At 31.3% G+C, this 18,409-nt stretch overlaps 1 long non-coding RNA gene across 1 annotated transcript; it reads left to right on the top strand.

Moving 5' to 3' along the window:
• Positions 1 to 10,301: 10,301 nt before the first annotated feature.
• Positions 10,302 to 12,719, top strand: LOC132618284 (uncharacterized). Its single transcript, XR_009574047.1, has 3 exons — positions 10,302 to 10,951; positions 11,431 to 11,485; positions 12,154 to 12,719. It is a non-coding gene; the product is annotated as an uncharacterized LOC132618284 (long non-coding RNA).
• Positions 12,720 to 18,409: the final 5,690 nt, after the last annotated feature.

Raw genomic sequence — 18,409 nt, 5'->3', positions numbered from 1 at the left:
TTGTTTTTTTCCCACCCTCCTATTTTATTCAAGTATATTTGTATTGATTCCCACAAAAATAGCCTAACTGGTCGTTATTCAACTTTGAGTTTATAACGCAAAGTCACTTTTTATTCTTTATTATACAAAGTCTTCAAACTTAAGTTTATAACACATATACATTTTTTTTTTTAATTTTTTGTTATGTAAAAGTCATCCAACTTAAATGTCATGTCACATTTTTAGCACAATATATGAATATGCAAGTGAGATTACTTTTTGTTAGCTTGGCCCAACTTGGTTAACTTTTATGTAACAAAAAAAAAAAAAAATGTGTGATAATCTTTAAGTTGGATGAATTTTATATATAAATAATAAAAAATGACTTTTTTATATTATAAAATATTGAAAATTATAATATCCAACATTTACTATACTCATTATCTTAAAATAAGTATGCTAATTGACTTTAAATGAACTCTTATTCCATCTTTTAAGACCAAACATATGAGGCAATCTAAAGGTATCTAATAATAACCTAATCAGTAATCACTGTCTATGTTAAAAAATTTATTAGTTTTAATACGGACAAAGCAACATTCAATAACAAAATTATTCCTAGGCAAATACGACTACTGGTTGGGTATCTTCTAATTATTTGAACGTAAAGACTCTTTAATTAATTATTAGATTTAGAATCAGAATTCAGAAGTTGAATTTGTTTTGGATTCTATTTTCAATTATTATATTTTTTCTGTTTACCAAAATAACCAATAAGAATGTGGTAGAATTAGACTAAAAGGGTATAAAAGTCGTTCCATATTTAAAGAATATTTTGTTCAACCAACATTGTTATTCGTGTTTTTATAATAACTAGTTTCTATGTACGTGCGTTGCACGAATGTCCCTCGTCAATTATAATTAAAATTATGTTAGAATGCTAAATTGTACTCGCATGTTGTCACCTAATTCTAAGGTTAACATAGTTGGATATTGTCTGGACCTAAAAAAAAAAAAATCGCGCTATACGTCTAAATGATCTTCTAGAAAAATATGGGATCTCATACTACAAATCACTCTTTCATGTCAGCCTTGAAAGTTCTTACATAAGAATCATTGTATGGACGGATTCCTAGCATATTATCTTTGGTCCACTCGTTGAGTGCCCGACAGTAAGGCTCTTACAAATAGATTCCTTAATTTAACTTGCTTGTTCTTCATCAGATAATGAGTAAGTAATAAAGTATGTGACTTGCAGGAAAAAATAATTACTTTTCCTTATATCTAACTCTTAAAAAAATTATCGAAAATATTTTTTTAAGAAATAATTAAGTTCTTAAAGGGCATAAATTTGAAGATGATACAAAGCCACATATAATTTTTCTAAAAGTTAGATTATCACCATACTAATGGTGATTTCAATAAAACGGTGGACTTATTTCATTGTTGTCTAGTTAAAACAGGCTTTATACTTTCGTGGTTGGGGCGTCGTCACAATAAACTCCCTACAACTGCTACATAATAAATTCAAAAATAAAAATAAAAAGACATAAAAAAATTACGATAGTATGATTCAATAGTCATGCCTCATAAAAAAAAGGGAGAAACTTTCATGATTGCAATTTTAAACATAAATATATTTAGAAAATACTGATCAAAATAAAAGAAAACTTTGGCCAATTTTTGTCTTCCCCTTCAGTATGTATGTACAATGACCCTAACTCTTCGTTTCCGCGTAATCTGATAAAGAGACAATAATACTATAACAATTTAATAAAAAGTGTAACAAAAAACAAGAGTTTATTGTTAAAATATGTTGGATCCAAATCACAGATAACCTTTAAATCTTGAGTCCATCATTTGATATACTGAAAAAAAAAAACTTGGAAGAAATTTTATTCCACATAAATAATCGAGGGATTCTCCTACATGAAATATCAATTAATTCATCAGTAAATCACTACACCGAGAGAAGAATGAAACTGATATTTATTTATAAATTAAGTATGCTTATCTTCTCAAAGCGGAAGCCGAGTATAGCGAATCTTTAAGCTGACAATAAGTCTTAAATAGAGCTAATTGTAATTAATTATTTTCTAAAATAATTCAAACTGTTGAGTAGTTTAAATTTATAATCCTATTGTAATTTCTAACAATATATCAATCCTTGCGGCAATTGACGTGATCACCTCGACTAAACATCCATTGACTAATTAAAGTGCAAAAAGAAATCTATTTCACTAAATTTGTTTTAAATCAGTTCACTCAATGTACTACGCATATTGAGTGATATTTTAGAAATTATAATTATATCTGGCATATAATTGCTTCATTAAATAAACATTTTATCTTTCAAAATAATAAAAGTTGATCAACGTTTCGGGGATATTTCTGTCAATCAATATTCAGTGTTTTAATATTCGTTTGTATTCGTTGCACAGATATCCCTTATCGATTATTATAATATTTATGTTAAAATAATAAATTTTACATGCTTGTGGAGTGATCACCTAATATCTAAATTTAATACAATTAGATATTATTAGAACCTTCAAAGATGAGTCCTCTGAATTTTCTAATACGGAATCTTACACTACAGAGCACTCTTTTCTTTTTATCTATTGATAAGCAACATGAGAAAATAATATCTTATGAATTAAATAGTAGTCAAATTAAAATTGTAATTTAGAATTGTCTACTATTTAGATTTTTGAAATCAATAGGACAATCCTTTAAAAGTTTTTCATTTGGCTTCTATTCAAGTTGATGATAAACTCACGGATCATTAACTTGCTTCGTTAAGGGATTCACCTGATTCTCATTATAGTCTTTTTCCCTCAAAGAAAGGAAGATATCATTGGCTTATTCTTTTTTCTAAATGTATTCATATAGGCGGTGATGAAAGAATTATACTCCAAATTATGGTACTATCTTTGGTGGTGATGAAAGAATTATACTCTTTTTTTTTTTTCCACAAAAGAATTATACTCCATATTTAGAGTCTTTGTGTCCTCCGGAATTGTACTCCATATAAGCTTAATATCACTATAGAATTCTAAGCCAATCAGGATATCTCCAAACGAATTAGAATTCAAATAATGTTGAGTCTAATTGAAAATCCATCTTGAAAAAGAGTTCCATCTTTGGACAATTATATCCACTATTATACAAATATTTAAAGGCATAAAAGTCGATCAATATTTAGAGGATATTTTCATCTTTCAACATTTAGTAAAAAATTATTCATGCTTTTAATATATGTAGATAGATAGATAGATAGATAAATTTACATAGACAAAAGTAAATTTAAGAAAGAATACCTTCTGATCATTGGACTGTTATTTATCATATTTTATCATTTACAAATTATTTTTTGTTTAGCTATAACTTAGAAAGATAAAGACACCGGATACTTCTTCTCCTCCTCCTCGTTCAGGGGTGGATCTAGGATACCGGGTGTGAGTTCTCCGGAATCTAATAACTTTTGAACAGATCATGTATTTATATTGAGAAACCTCTTAAATACATAAGAAATATCTATTGTTAATCAAATAACAACGTAATCTCTTGGTACGGTGGTAGTGATGGAACCTATCTCAGCTTAGTAGCCTTCTAGATGGGGGTTTGATTCACCTTGGGCACATATAAACAAGTTTTCTTTTTCTTTTAATTTGAAATTATTGAGAACCAATAAACTTTAAATTCAGGAGTCGTCTCAGCCTCATCCTGCTTTTCTTATGTCTTCTTCTGATTTTTTGTTCTTTTTTTTTTTTTTTACTTTGTGCATACGAAAAAAGAAAGTGAATACACAAATAGTGCTTCAAATTCAAAATTAACTCCAAGTATTTTAACTTCATGACAACTCAATCAAGAATAGTTCAAATTTCAAAAATACATTTGTGGTAGTTCATATACTTTTTTTTACTCTCGATAGCTTTATCGTGCTTTTTATATTATTTTCCCCTGACTTCTTATACTGCTTTGAATTTCTTGTCATCATGCCGAGGGTCTACCAGAAACAACTTCTCTACCTCCAAGGTAGAGGTAAGGTCTGTGTATACGTTATTCTCCCCATACCCACTTTGTGGGATTCAACTGGATATGTTGTTGTTGTTGTTTTAAACTCCATTGTTCAAAGCTTTGGGACATGTTTTCATATTTGACTGGATATAACCAGTTCAATCAAGAGTAGCTCAGATTCTTAGTCTAGGCCCAATGGAGTGAGGCTGAAGCCCAAACAATTTGCCTTCTATCACTCTTATCATGTGGGCCGAAGTGCTGATAAAAAAATGTTTAAACAAGCTTGGAGAGGTGATTATTGTGCATTCTGTAGTGGGTGCTATCTTTTTTAGTGAGCTTACTCAGCATAAATCTAATTTAATTGAATCAGTAAATCTTAAATGTCGAATGATTAAAAAAATTACATTTCTTATTTGTTTAGTTAAATGAGAATATGAAATAGATTGGAGATGATTATATCGCTTAATTCAATCAACAATCAAACATTGTATATCCATGCCCTATATAAAAGTATGACCAAAATTGTATAACACTATCTTCATTCGCGTGTACTCAAACATGAGAAAATGATATAACAACAATAATATATCCAGAGAAATCCCACAAGCAGGGGCAGATTTAGAGGGTGGGGAAGATGTTCACCCAAACACTTTCGGCAAAATATTACATTGTATATATATGGTAGATTTTCTGTGTTTATGTACATTTATTAACTGTTGAATGCCTTGATCAAATGCAAAAAATTAGCTCAAGTGGTCTAGGGTGTTCAAAATTTGCTCTAGTGTCCTAGGTTCGATTCTCAGGGACAACATTTTTTTTATATTTAACTTTTGTTGTTTTTTCTGAACCCCTCAATGAAAATACTGGGTCCGTCACTAGGGGTGGGCGTTCGGTTCTTCGGTTCGGTTTTTTCAAATTTCGGTTCGGCTATTTCGGTTTCGGTTTTTTCAATTCGATTTTTTTGATATGATATTAGAAGCAATTCTATTTACACTCATTCATATTCTCAAAAGCAATAAAACATAAAAGGATACACAAGAACAGAATATCATAACCATGATATAGGATTACTAGGTGTTATATACATACAATAAGAATAATTAAGAAAACACATAAAAGACATACATTAATCCTAAATACACATCCTAGTCGCCTTCCTTTGTTAAAGATATTTTTTTTGGTTTAAAGTTCGAACCTGAGCAGCTTCAATTATTGTTTAAAAAAAAAAACGGTTTAAACCGAAACACCGAAGTTTCTGAAAACGTAAACCGAAATCGAACCGAAAAACCGAATTAATTCGATTCGGTCCAATTTTTCGGTTTTTGATATTTATGCCCAGCCCTATCCACCACTGCCCACAAATAGAGTCTTGAAAGAGTACAATGTACTCTAATCTTACCCTTATTTTGAGAGATAGAGAGACAATTTTCAATAGAATTTCAGCACAAAGACAAATATGAGAAAATGATCCAAGCAGTAATTTCTCTTCACAAGACAATTCACTATGTACTATCCTCGATACACAACACTACAAATAAAATCTTTAAAAAAACCGAAAGTATGTGTTTCGAGAGTCGATTGGTTAAGGATTGGTAGATAGAGATTGGTAGTCATTTGAGTAAGTTTACCTTATATATATATACTAGTGGGCAGTTGCCCGTGCTATGTTGCATTCTATATTTCTATGTATATTTTTCTTATAAATTTTTTAAATTATTCCCTTGAAGCTAAAATTTAACACAAACTTTTTCAAAAATACTTCAGTAGCAAGACCTAAGAGCATTAAGAAATTCTATAGTATAAAAAGTGCACGGTGCTTTGCATAGTTTAAAAATTTGTTAAGCAGAAAAATGTTGAAGTGCTAGAAAATATAAAACATCATGATTTAATGGAAGAAATGCCAAAGTGTTGTGTGTTAGCGTTGTATGATATTCCATCCATTCACTTTTACTTATTCAGTATTCTAAAAATAAATTTTCAATTTTACTTGTCATTTTTAGTATATCAAGACAAAACATTTCTTTTTTTCCATTTACTCATAGTATTAATTACTTACTTCAAATCATTTTTCAAATCTAATAAAAATATACACCAATTAATATAGGTAGATTGCTAAATTATGCACTTCATTTATTCTTTCTTAAGAGGTGTGTAAAGTCAAAAGTAGATAAGTAAAAGTGAGCAGAGGGAGTACTTGTAAAAGCACCGCTTAATATGGAATTGAGGGAGTACTGTATAAATATTTCTAATATTGTTTGATTATTTATATTGCAAAACACTTAACTATAAATTAATTTGATTATGTCCAATAGAATTTCCGTATAATATGTATGGTAACTATTAATGTCACCTGTGGTTCTTTTGGGAAAAACTCTGTTGGAAGAAAAAATTAAATTAATATTACGGCTAAAAATTAAAAACCCCATAAGATAATTTATTACAAAACCAAATGTTCTAAAAGCTAAAGATTGGTCATTGTGCAACAGTAGGAGAAAAGAATTGCATGTTTGGCTGGGACGTGGCCCACGTGGGGTACAAAATTGTGTGGGGAAGCGTGTGCTGAGAGACAATTACATAAGCAAAGGACATTTTAGGCAAAGCAATAAAAAATGTATACAGAAGTAAAGCTCTTTACGCCAAGTCATACTGCTCGATTTCGATTGAAAGGACCGAAATACCCCTGAGAAGACAAGCAGGCATGTTGACCTGCTGCCTGCTTATTCCCTTTTATTAGATAGTAGAAAAAAATAATTAAAATGCAGAATAATAAGATTGAATTCTCACTTGACCAGTTCATTTGTCATCTCTCATATCTAACCACCTACTCATGATATGAATAATAAGAAATTAAAAGGAATAACTAAAGATAAATGTTTGACGAGGACTTTATTTTAGTAACTAAATGGCGTAGCCATCCTTATTATGGGGTGTCAATTTGATACTCCTTCCGTTTTCAAATAAGTGTCACGTTACCAATAATAATTTAATCTAAAATAAGTGTCATCTTAGAAATTCAAAATAAAAATGAACAAGTGTTTCCAATTATTCCCTTTGCATTAAATAAGTAGTCCTTCTTAATATTTCTCAATTATAAAAAAATATTTAATAAATAGGGTAGTTTATAAACTCCATATTATATTTATTAATTTTTTAATGAAATTAATTTTTGCTAAAATAACACTTATTACTAGAAAAATAAAATAATAAACTACGTAAGATTAGATTCTCTCTCAATCTCTCTCATGATATATCTAGTTTTTATATTATAATGCCCTTTAATAAAAATTATGGCTCATCATTCCTAGTAACCTTCCAATATTCTATTCACGAGATGCAAGGTGCCACGTTTCTCTTTTCTTCTCTTCCAAGAGAGTTATCCGTATAAGAAAAAAGAAACATAAAAATAAAATGAGACTAATGTGGATATACATTTTTTTTAGCACACTTAGTGGATTTTGCTTCGTTTCTAGTAGAGAGAGATAGATTTCGTAATCAAACTGACTACGACTGGACTAAAAGTTCGAAGAATAGACATATGTGAAAACACTTAACCTATTAATAACAAAGCCAAATGGCGTAAGCAGAGACCAGACGAAATTGACTAGGGTTATTTTTTAGGCGAGTGTCACGTCCTTAGTCTTAATCAAGTGTACATGTTGTATTTGATAACTCGCTTGTTATATCAAATCAGTCTAAAACACTAGAAATAGCTAAAAAAATGATAGAAAAAACATGAGTTTTTTCAAAGAAAGTTTTCTATTAGACGGAATTTGAATTATTTGTTTGATGAGTTACAAATGTAAGATTCATATATATATATATACTAGTCATTAGGGGTGTACATGGACCGGGTTGGTTCGGATTTTTAAACACCAAACCAAACCAATTGTATCGGGTTTTTAAATTTATACACCAAACCAAACCAATAAAATTCGGGTTTTTCAACCTCGGGTTTTCTCGGGTTATTCGGTTTCTCGGGTTTTTTGGGTTTTTTTTTCCGGAATAATCTTGATGCAAAACATATATACTTTTACTTCAAATATTTCTTTAGTCCTAGTAAGATACAACTATAATTAAGGTGTTTCTTAAGAAAATAACACAAATGTGAGAAGAGTGATGACATTGTATTAAAATATTCAACAAAAGATAATAAAATCGGTTAACATAAATATTGCTAATTAATAAGCCATAAAGAAAATGACCATAATCTAAAAATACTAAGTCATGCTAAAATAAGTACAGTTAATAAGTACAAATTACATAACAAAGAAAAAAAAACTTAAGTTATGTATTTTCACTCTGTAAACCAGTTATGTAAAATTAAAGAATAGATATCCAACATTATTATCATTCCTAATGGTAAATTGAATTTCTTTTGTTAGCATTAGTGTTGAGTTGGTTTGGTTTGGACTTTATTTGAGTTATTAACATCCATAGGATATAAAACTTATTGACATTCAAAATTCTAAGTTCAAGCTTGAATAATATGATAATAAATAAATAAAAAGTACGAAAAAATTTAAGAAATATTTATAAATTACATTACAAATAAATATTTTTATGTATAAAATATTTTAAAAATTGAATACATATAATGTCGGGTTGGTTTGGTTTGGTTTGGTTTGTCTTTTTTTTAGCTAAAACCAAATCAAACCAATTATGGTCGGGTTTTTTTTTCAACACCAAACCAAGTCAAGTCAAACCACTAGTCGGATTTTTTTCTCGATTTGACTCGATTTATCGGTTTGGTGCGATTTCTCGGTTTACTTTGTACACCCCTACTAGTCATTTAGGGGCTGCTGTGTCAATATTAATTGTTATACAGGTCCTTGAAATTTACAAGGTAAGGGCTTTCCCTAGAATTCTAGGCTGGAAAGTTTCGACTTTCCTAGCAAATTCATAATGTTCTAAGGGCTTCCAATAAAAATCTCTATAATCGTCCTGTAAGCCTCTTTTAAACACATAAGCTTCTTACATGCCAATAGTTTTAAGTGGCTCTTGATGATGATGTGGAGAATTGTCACACGAGGGTCTTATCCAAATGGAAAAATAAAAAAGAAAAAACTTTTCTAGATGGCGACTGAGGTATGGCCGTTTTGGACTTGGAGGTGCAAATATTGACTACTGAATTGAAGAGCTAAGCTTCTTGAACATTTGCGTAGTTCAAGGGAAAAAGAAAGCCATTTCTCTACGTAGATAACAAAATTTTATTGAAATTAAATCCATAAGATATTCAGATTATGATAAATTCAAAATATATTAGTCCAAATAAAAATTATGAGTTAATATAATTGGGTTAATTATTTAAGTCAAATGAATATGGATTTGATTAATAATCCAATTTTTTATGGGCTAGTCCATTAATTTGGGTTATAAATAATGAGCCCACTTTGCTAAGCCCAAGATGTCATCTTCCTAGAGGCCCAAATTGGTGTCACATGTCAAATGACGTGGCACGCCAAGTCAAGCGAGAGAGCCAATAGGATCATGCCACGTGTCAAAATGATGCAGCATGCCTAGTCAAATCAAAGGCCAATGAAGATGCGCCATGTGTACAAGTGACATGTTCCGGCCAATCAAATATCGGCATGTCAGCTTAATTCTGATTGGTCGAAAGAAGTCTGTCCTTATCACAACTCCTTCATCCTACAACTATAAATAGGGGTCTCATAATTCAGAAAAAGGACAGAAGTTCTAACAAGAAGCAAGAGAGAGCTCGTGGATCAAATGCTGCGTATTTCTCTACAAGCTAAAAGCATTCAAGTATTTCTCTAGAAGTTCTAAAGATCAAGACGCAGATTCAAGATCAAGCTCAAAAACCCTTGAATTCAAGTCCAAGTCAAAATTAAATCCATCAAGTTCAAGATCAAGCTCAAAAGCCCTTGGATTTATTGTTGAAAAGACGAATCAGAGGAATCATAGAGATTGTAACACTCATATTCTGAAATCAAATACAAAAGTTATTGCGATATTTTCCTGTCTTGATTATTATTTTCTCGACGCGAATTTTATTATCTACACTCTACTTTTCCCCAAAATAAAAGGAAAAAACGAAAGAAGCTTGGAGGGCAATAAATTACATTCATAAATAGAAAGACTTAACCCACTTGGTTTGCTTTCCTTTTGTGGCAAAAGTTTGAGTAGATTGAGATGAACTACATAGTAAGACTATAAAAAGAATATTTCAAAAGCATAGGGACACTTAAATTAACCCTATCACACATATTAGTGGGGACATGAAATAAGTTTAAACTTTAGTGTAAAGTGAATTGAGACCACTTGATCTTAACACATTCACCTCACTTTAGTAACTACCACGCAAAGGCTTCATTGTTGCTTTATTAATCAACCAAATTACTCCTTCAATAATTTCAATTTACAGAGAAGCATAAGTTACTTCATACAGCAAATTTCTATGTTTCATCATTGATTTAAAGAACAATGGTTTTAATTTCACCACCTTAGGTATGGCATGATCGATGAGATATATGAATCCAATGCAACTGACAGATTGCAAATCTCAGAATTACGGGATAATGTACGGCCCATACAAAATTGTACATCACGTACCTCATTTTCCAGATTTTTTCAGAAGTTGGTAGAAAGTTGAAAATTTGACATCTCATGTATAGGATACATATACGGGACGTACATGGAAGTACGGCCCCATACATGTAGGGCGTACTTTGAGTCGGTGGCTTTTTAAGTGTTGCTTTATATTTCATTTTTCACTCTTGGGTTCCATTTTCTTCCAAAACAGACCCAAATACACTCCCAAAACCTCTCTATGAGTTCTTATGCCAAAACCAAAGCAAAACTCAAGGGAATTAAGTGATTCAAGTGCTGAGAAGCTCACTACGGTTAGTAGAGTTCAAATATGTCTTGGTGTTGAAGTTGGAGGTTTCATCCTAGTGGAGTAATTTGATCCAAAGCTTGTTCCTGCATGATTAAGGTAAGGTTTCATCTCTATTGCATATTCTTGAGGTTGTTTGATTGTTATACAACTTGATTGAAGGAAGAAAGTGAAAGAGGATGTCCAAGAATGAGTTAGAAACCATGTTGAGATTATGGACTATTTTGAGCATGTTGTGGTTGTGTTGTTAAGCTAATTTTCATGTATATGGATAGTATCTAATGTTGTTAGTGTGTTGATGAGATTATGCTCCTTGATTGGGAAGAAAGGAAGTGTATATTGTTATTGTATATTGGTATACTTTGGGTTGTTTGATGTATATTCTTTGTATGGATAGTGAAAGGAGTATTTAAGGACTCTTGTAAGCTTGTTGTTGTTGTTATTGTGGGTTGTTTTATATGTTGCTGTGGCTAGAGAATAAGGGGAAGTGCTGCCCATTTCGTTTTAGAATCAAGTTATTGCTGATATACGTGATATATTAGCGCCATCTAAGTTTGTATATGTATTCCTTGTTATAGGATTGGCGTGCTAGTTGTAATTAGCTCGATTATTGGATAGCTTGGACGGATTGAGGTATGTTAAGGCTGTCCCTTTCTTTCTTTTGGCATGATTATATTGATACGAACATATACGAATGATATCCATAATGACCCCACACTTAGAAATATTAGAAACTTATGTTCTTGATGTTCTTATGATATTATTGATCTTGTTTTATGGTTGTTGATCTCACCTTATGGTCATTGATTCCTCAAGGTGAGATATGTTGACGATGTTAGTTCCATAAGGGTAATCGAAGGTATACCGACCTTACGTTACTCTGATAGAGTCGTAACACTTCTTTGTACTCTCTTTTATGCTTTCTATATATATATATATATATATATATATATATATCTAATTTATGACACCGCGCCGCGCTATAGTCGGCCGAGGTACGACACTTATTGTGCACACCACTGCAGTTGGGTACGGTGTGATAATGATGGCCCCAAGAGTGGCTAACGATGATGATGCAGCCCCACAGTGCGGCTTATATATATGCATGAAAATGTTTTTTTTTTTAAAAGGAAAGCATGCATGTCATCTGCCTTCAAAGGCATTCAGATGTACAAGTTGTTTCTCTTTTTATCTCCTGTAACCTTATGTCTTTATTATGTTACTTTCATGCCTTAAATACTCAGTACTTCGTCTCTACTGACGTCCCTTTTGCCTGGGGACGCTGCGTTTCATGCCCGCAGGTCTTGATATATAGGTTGACGGCTCTCCCAGTAGGATGTAGGCTAAGCAGACAGTGTCGTTGCACTCCACTTGTTCCGGAGTTGCTTTGTGAGTCAGCATGGTTACATATGCATATGCATGGGTATGGCGGGGCCATGTCCCGACCACGTTATGTCATATATTCCAGTAGAGGCTTGTAGACAGTTATGTACAGTCAGATGTTGTACGACCTTGTTGGCTTGTACAATATGTCCAACTTATTTATGTAGTTATCCTATTTCAGTCTATTACTCCTATAAGTCAGCAGGCTATCTCATGGCGGCTCTAATGGCCCACTTATGCTTAAAATTACGTTATGGATGTATGTCTAGTGGTACTTGGCAAGTAAAGTCAGGTGCCCGTCATGGCCCTCCAGTTTGGGTCGTGACATTATACCTCGTTGAATTATACCTCTTTAGTCTTACCATTATAAAGACTTGTGGATTCATAATCATTTCTCTATCAAGAGCACAATTTTGAACATCATGTTGTATCACCTGGCAAAGAAAATTTATTTGGTAAATGACTCTATCTATGTTCTCATTTAGTACCCTTTGGTCCTTTATAATTTGGATATGAACTTCTCTTAATATGAAGTTTCAAAAATATATGTAGATGAATACCATTTCTCATTCAAAAACTGAAATCTCCATAGTAGAACAAAAATCAATACTTTACATCTTTAACGTCATACTAATAAATCTAAACAATTCACAACACTATACTTAATGAAAAATAGAAAGAGCTACATGAATTTTGATGGAAAAATAATATGCAAGTGATAGAAAATATCAGCATTAAAACTCGCCGATGCACGATGAACAAACTCATAAACAACAACACCTTTAAATAAAGCTATTCCATTAGAATTGAGCAAACATGTACATCACAAATATTGAATAAGCAAAGCTATTCAAAACAAAACTTTGGATCACATGTTCTCAACCCTTCCGCAATGCATAACAGGACTTAATGAATTAATTTGTTGAACGCGAGCATCCATATTCAATAAATAATATGAGAGATGGACACATATTTATAAATGTATATGAAGATATATCATAATATCTCTTTCAGTTCAAATCACGAAAATATGGGAATAGGGAATACGTGTAAGTGGGGTTTGGGACGTGGGGTAGTTATAACCGTACATGGTGTATATTTTAAAATTTTCTACATAAGTTCTAGGCAAGAAAAAGAGTTACAAACTGTTTCAATGACTTCTTTTTTAAAATACAGAACATAATAGAAAAAATAGGGATAAACACCAAAAAAATATATAAAAAAAGAAGAAGATAAATATGTATTCCTAAATTTTAGCAGTTTTTTATTGAGCAGTGCAAATGGCCTTTTCATAAACATCAATCGACTCTCAGATTTTTCTTTTTAAGTGATATTTGAAAACTCCAAATTTAAAAAATGACTACGTGGATGTTAATTAAAAATATGACCACGTGGATGTTAATTAAAAATATGACTTCGTGAATGTAATATTTTAGGGATAACTATATGGCCTAACTAACTCTAGTACATATTCATATTTAATAGCTATAGTTTAGATTAATTACATCCTATAGCTAAGCGTAATATGTTAAATACAACTAGTAGCTACATATATACTGAAAGTAGAATACTCTATTTTTATTATTTTATATCTTGACTGAAATTTTTAGGGTAGCTTTGAGATGCTTCTTCTCTCTCCGCCGCCGCCGACTACCATAGAATCACCGCCGAAATAGCCGCTGGAGCTCCGTTGCCGCCGTCGTTATCCTCTGGTCAAACCCTACAACTCCACCATCAACTCTGATATCCAGATCCGCTCATCTCTCTTTATCCTCCTTCAGATCCAGTCGTTTTCAGTTGTCTCCTCCTCCAGATCCGTCGTTTTCCGACCTCTCCTCCTGAAAAAATCTCGTAGCTGATTTTTAGATTGTATTCATTTTTTTTAGGGTGTATTTTGTTAGCATAAGGGCTGTTGTTGTGAAATCTTCGGCAGATCTAGCAAGGAATCGTCGGCAGATCTAGCCGGAACTAGTGGTTGGTATTGTTGTATTCACGAATACGGCGATTGCATTCACTTTTTTGAGCCTTTTTTTGTTAAATTCTTAGATTGTATTCATTTTTTAGGGTGTATTTGTTAATTTTTGGTGTATCTATATTTTTATGTATTTAGTTTTTACTCGTTTTATTCATGAATACAGCAAGCTCATTTATGAATACAGATAGTCATTTCATGAATACAGTGAAAAAGTAGCTACAAATGAATACCGTTGAGTTCAATACATTTGACTTGAATACAACTTAGTTGAATTCATTTGACTTGAATACAGCGAAATCTGACTCAGCTGAATTTTAAATACAATCTGAATTTGAATATAATCTACTGTAGTGCGTGAATACAATCTACTGTAGCTACGAAATGTAATTAGCTAAAGTGTAGCTATGCCAAATTTTTTAACCCTTAAAATGTAGTCATTTATGTAAGTTTCTCAATATTTTATGCTTGTATATTATAGAAATTATCCCATATATTTGTGTGTGCATGTGTTATCGTGTTTATGAATTGTGGGAGTAATTGTGTGTGATAATGCATGAGGGAAATGGGAACTGGGAAGTTAGGCAAACGTGGGAGGCTTTTGGGGTTGGTTGGTCTACAAACTCAAATTCTTCTTCTTTTCAAACTGTCCCCTATTCTTTTTGTCGGGTTTTGATTGTTTTCTACTATAACAGTGATTCTGGTTACAATCTTTTCTAAAAATCTTCTGATGTTATTTTCTAAATCAAATTGTTTAATTATTTCACAATCCATTTATATATTGTTTTTTTAAAAAATAAAAATAAAAGTATGCTCATTTATTAAACAAATTTTCATAATTCTTTTTAACTTGGCTTAAGGGTGAGATTTTTTTGTCTTGGGATTATCTTATTCTTTTACTGATTTAAAATTCAAAATTAAAAATGAGAAGTTTTTTTAGTTAAAAAGGTAATTTGTTTTGTCTTAATTATTCAACTTGGCTTTCTCTGCTTATGCCACTTGGCTTAATGTGGTGCTTTTTTCCTTGGCTTAAAGGCTAAGATTCTTCGTAACTTAATATATTTTGCACAATTGAAGGAGAAAAAAGAATCCCTTTTACTATCTACTTTCCACGAATAAAAGGGGAAAAGGAAAAAGGAGGGAAGGCCGTTAATTGATTTAATTTTGTTCAGACATAGATATGCTTAACTAACTTAATTTACTTATTATCATTAATTATATTCCTTTTCGTCAAAAAAAGTTTATTAGATTGAAAAGAAGTATAGAAAGGCTACAAAAAGTTGAGGATGTTTATAAAGCATAGCCGCATAAGCAATTTGCTTGAGTGACCAAACCAAACTTCATCATTAATTACTTCAAATTTTATTTTAAAATTGTTTGTACAGTAGTTTAGCCAGCAAATTTTAGTGCTATCATCATTTGTTTTTTTGAAAAAAGAATTACTTTTTCAACTTTAATTTGTTTATTGAGTCTTTCTAATCTATTCAACAAGAGTACGTAGTTGCAGTCATTCAAGGGCTACAAGTAACAAAGAGTCTTCACGTTATGATGCCACACCTTATCATCTTGAGATTATACTGAAATTTTTAATTAAAAGAGCTTAAAACGAATAAGTTTGAGGAAATTGTACTGCAATAACCATATGTTTGTTTGTATTTGGACACTAGTAAAAGAAATTGTTCTTGTACTTTGTTTAAAATTTTATCATGTGTGTAAAAATTAATGCCAAGAGCTAGCTCATATTAAAGTACAGAATTTTTAAATACCGGGGATCATATAACTTCTTTTTGAAATTATTTTATATCTCAACTCTTAAGGCCCGTTTGGTTGGCTAGTTGAAGGAATTAATCTTATCGGATGTCCTCGAAGGTGCAGTTAGAGGGATTAATCATTGTATAAAATTCAGTTGTTTATGCGTTATTTGATTGGCTTGTCGTCGGAATTAATCAATATACAAAATTCAGTATTGCTCTACACATTGTTTAGTTACTATTTGTCAGGAAACTGTGTTCAAAATCAGTAAATCCGAAAACCGAATTAAACTGGAAAAAAAATAAAATGCAGAAACGTCTCAAAATATTCGAGACCACATAATTCACTGTTTGTCCTGAAGAAATTTAAACCCCTCACTGTACCCGATGTTATTGATTACTTCCTCCCATGATAAAACTGATATACTTATCGTAGGAGTAGTGGTACCTCAAACGCCTACAACTTCGTCGAACTCAAATTCGATAACAAATCACACAAAGACTTGATTTTTTGTTTGTAAGAAAGTATGCAGAAGTTCAAAAATTAAGTGTTGAAAATGAGGTGCTATTCCTCTGAAATTATAGACAATGAAAGGGTTAGATGGAGAGTTGCAATCCAAAAGATGTCTTTTGTGTGCACTCCAAAATATACCTTTTCTCATTTCACACCTTAAAATTCCAACACTATTTTAATTGTTTCTTACTCCCCCGAATCAAAAGGAGTGTCCACTTAATCATTTGCACACCCCTTAAGAAAATACTGAATCCTAGACAAAAATAGGTAATTTGACTAAACTTTCCCTAATTAAATAGGTATTGAGATTTGATCACAACACTTAATAGGGGCAAATTTGAAAAAATAAGGTTAATTCTTTCTTGATTTGATAAGTGACACTCTTTTTGACCCAAAAAAAAAAAGGCTAAATAGACAATCTTTTTTATCCGAAAAAAATATTAAATAATATATGCATAAATTATGCATGAATGTATGCATTATTTTATAGAGGATAAAATATGAAATAAAAATACAGCTGTTACTGTATGGCCTTAAATCAACTACATAGAAAAGCACCATCATGATCTTCAAAACCAACTTCTTTACAATAATAACAAACCAAAAGCCCAACAACAAAAGATCATTGCAATTCCATCATGGGATATAATTTATGCATTACTAATCCCTACATATAATTTTTACATAATTAATTCCGCAATAGATTATATTTAAACCAATCTACCACTTAATGTCAGTGGAAATATCAAGAGAATACTAATCTTGATCTTTATACATTTTTTTATTGTTACCGATAAATTATTTTACAAAAAAATGATTTTATAATTAGTGTGATGTGATCAATCTCAAACTATCCTAAAAAAATTATGGATAGAGCATATCTAAGCAAATAACTTTGGATGTGTTTTCCATATATGCAAGAAACGAATTAGCTAGAGAACCCACCAAGTTATCAATTTCTTTTACTCATAGTCTTGGATGGAATAAAGGATTATTCTCGGGTCTAAAAGTTAAAATAAAGTGAAGTAGAGGTCTAAAATTAGGAAATGCAATTCCAAAGATACTTTGACAAAGTGTAAGAAATAGATTCTGCAAAAAAGACGAAGCTATGTGTGGATAGTAATAATAATAATAATATATTATTTAATTATTTAGTATATAATCAAAGAAAAAATGAATATCCTCTTGGACGACATTATCTTTGTTTATTATGCACAAAATTCTCATCCAGGCCGTTATAAAGTGGAGTTTATTTTTTATTTTATTTTTGCAAAAAGTTGATAATAAATTGCGAAATTCGTGTTCACGTAGCTCATGAATATAGAGCCGGAGCTAGAACTTTTTGTTATGCATTTTAAACCATAATTATTTTTGTTTATTTGGTTGTTGATAAATTATCTGTACGGAGTACTAAATAATTTTTTAACACAAATACAAATTTGAGCCAAAACGAATGAATTCTGTCAAAACCGCAATCTGATTGTGACTTCGCCCCTGCCATGAATAATTGGAGAAGGAAAAATAGAAGAGCCGAAAACCTTTAATATATGACCCAAAAAATTAAAAAAAGAAGACCTTTAATAAGATCATTAGAACTCTCCTTATGGTATATCTTATAAATAATTCTACCTTTTTTCTTTTGAAGCACTCATTGCAATTGATGTATCAACATAAAATGTCAAAATAGAGTTGCCTAAACTATGGTGGCAGGACACTGGCAGCCATGTGAGCTTTTTAACGTTCTACCGACATACTATTCATTATTCAACATGTGCCTACTTACGTACATCTAACATAGTACTACGTACACTAAACAAATTGCACAACTCAAGACCACATTTTTTTTTTTTTTTTAAATTTGGTTCAGTCTTAAGACCACTTGCCGCTACCAAACAAAGTTACAACATCAAAAATATTAAATTGAGAATCATTGTATT

The sequence above is a fragment of the Lycium barbarum genome, chromosome 11 (genome assembly GCF_019175385.1).
Source record: "Lycium barbarum isolate Lr01 chromosome 11, ASM1917538v2, whole genome shotgun sequence".
NCBI lineage: Eukaryota > Viridiplantae > Streptophyta > Magnoliopsida > Solanales > Solanaceae > Lycium > Lycium barbarum.
The sequence above is the reverse complement of the archived record's forward strand: the minus strand, read 5'-3'. Positions and strand labels throughout refer to the sequence as shown.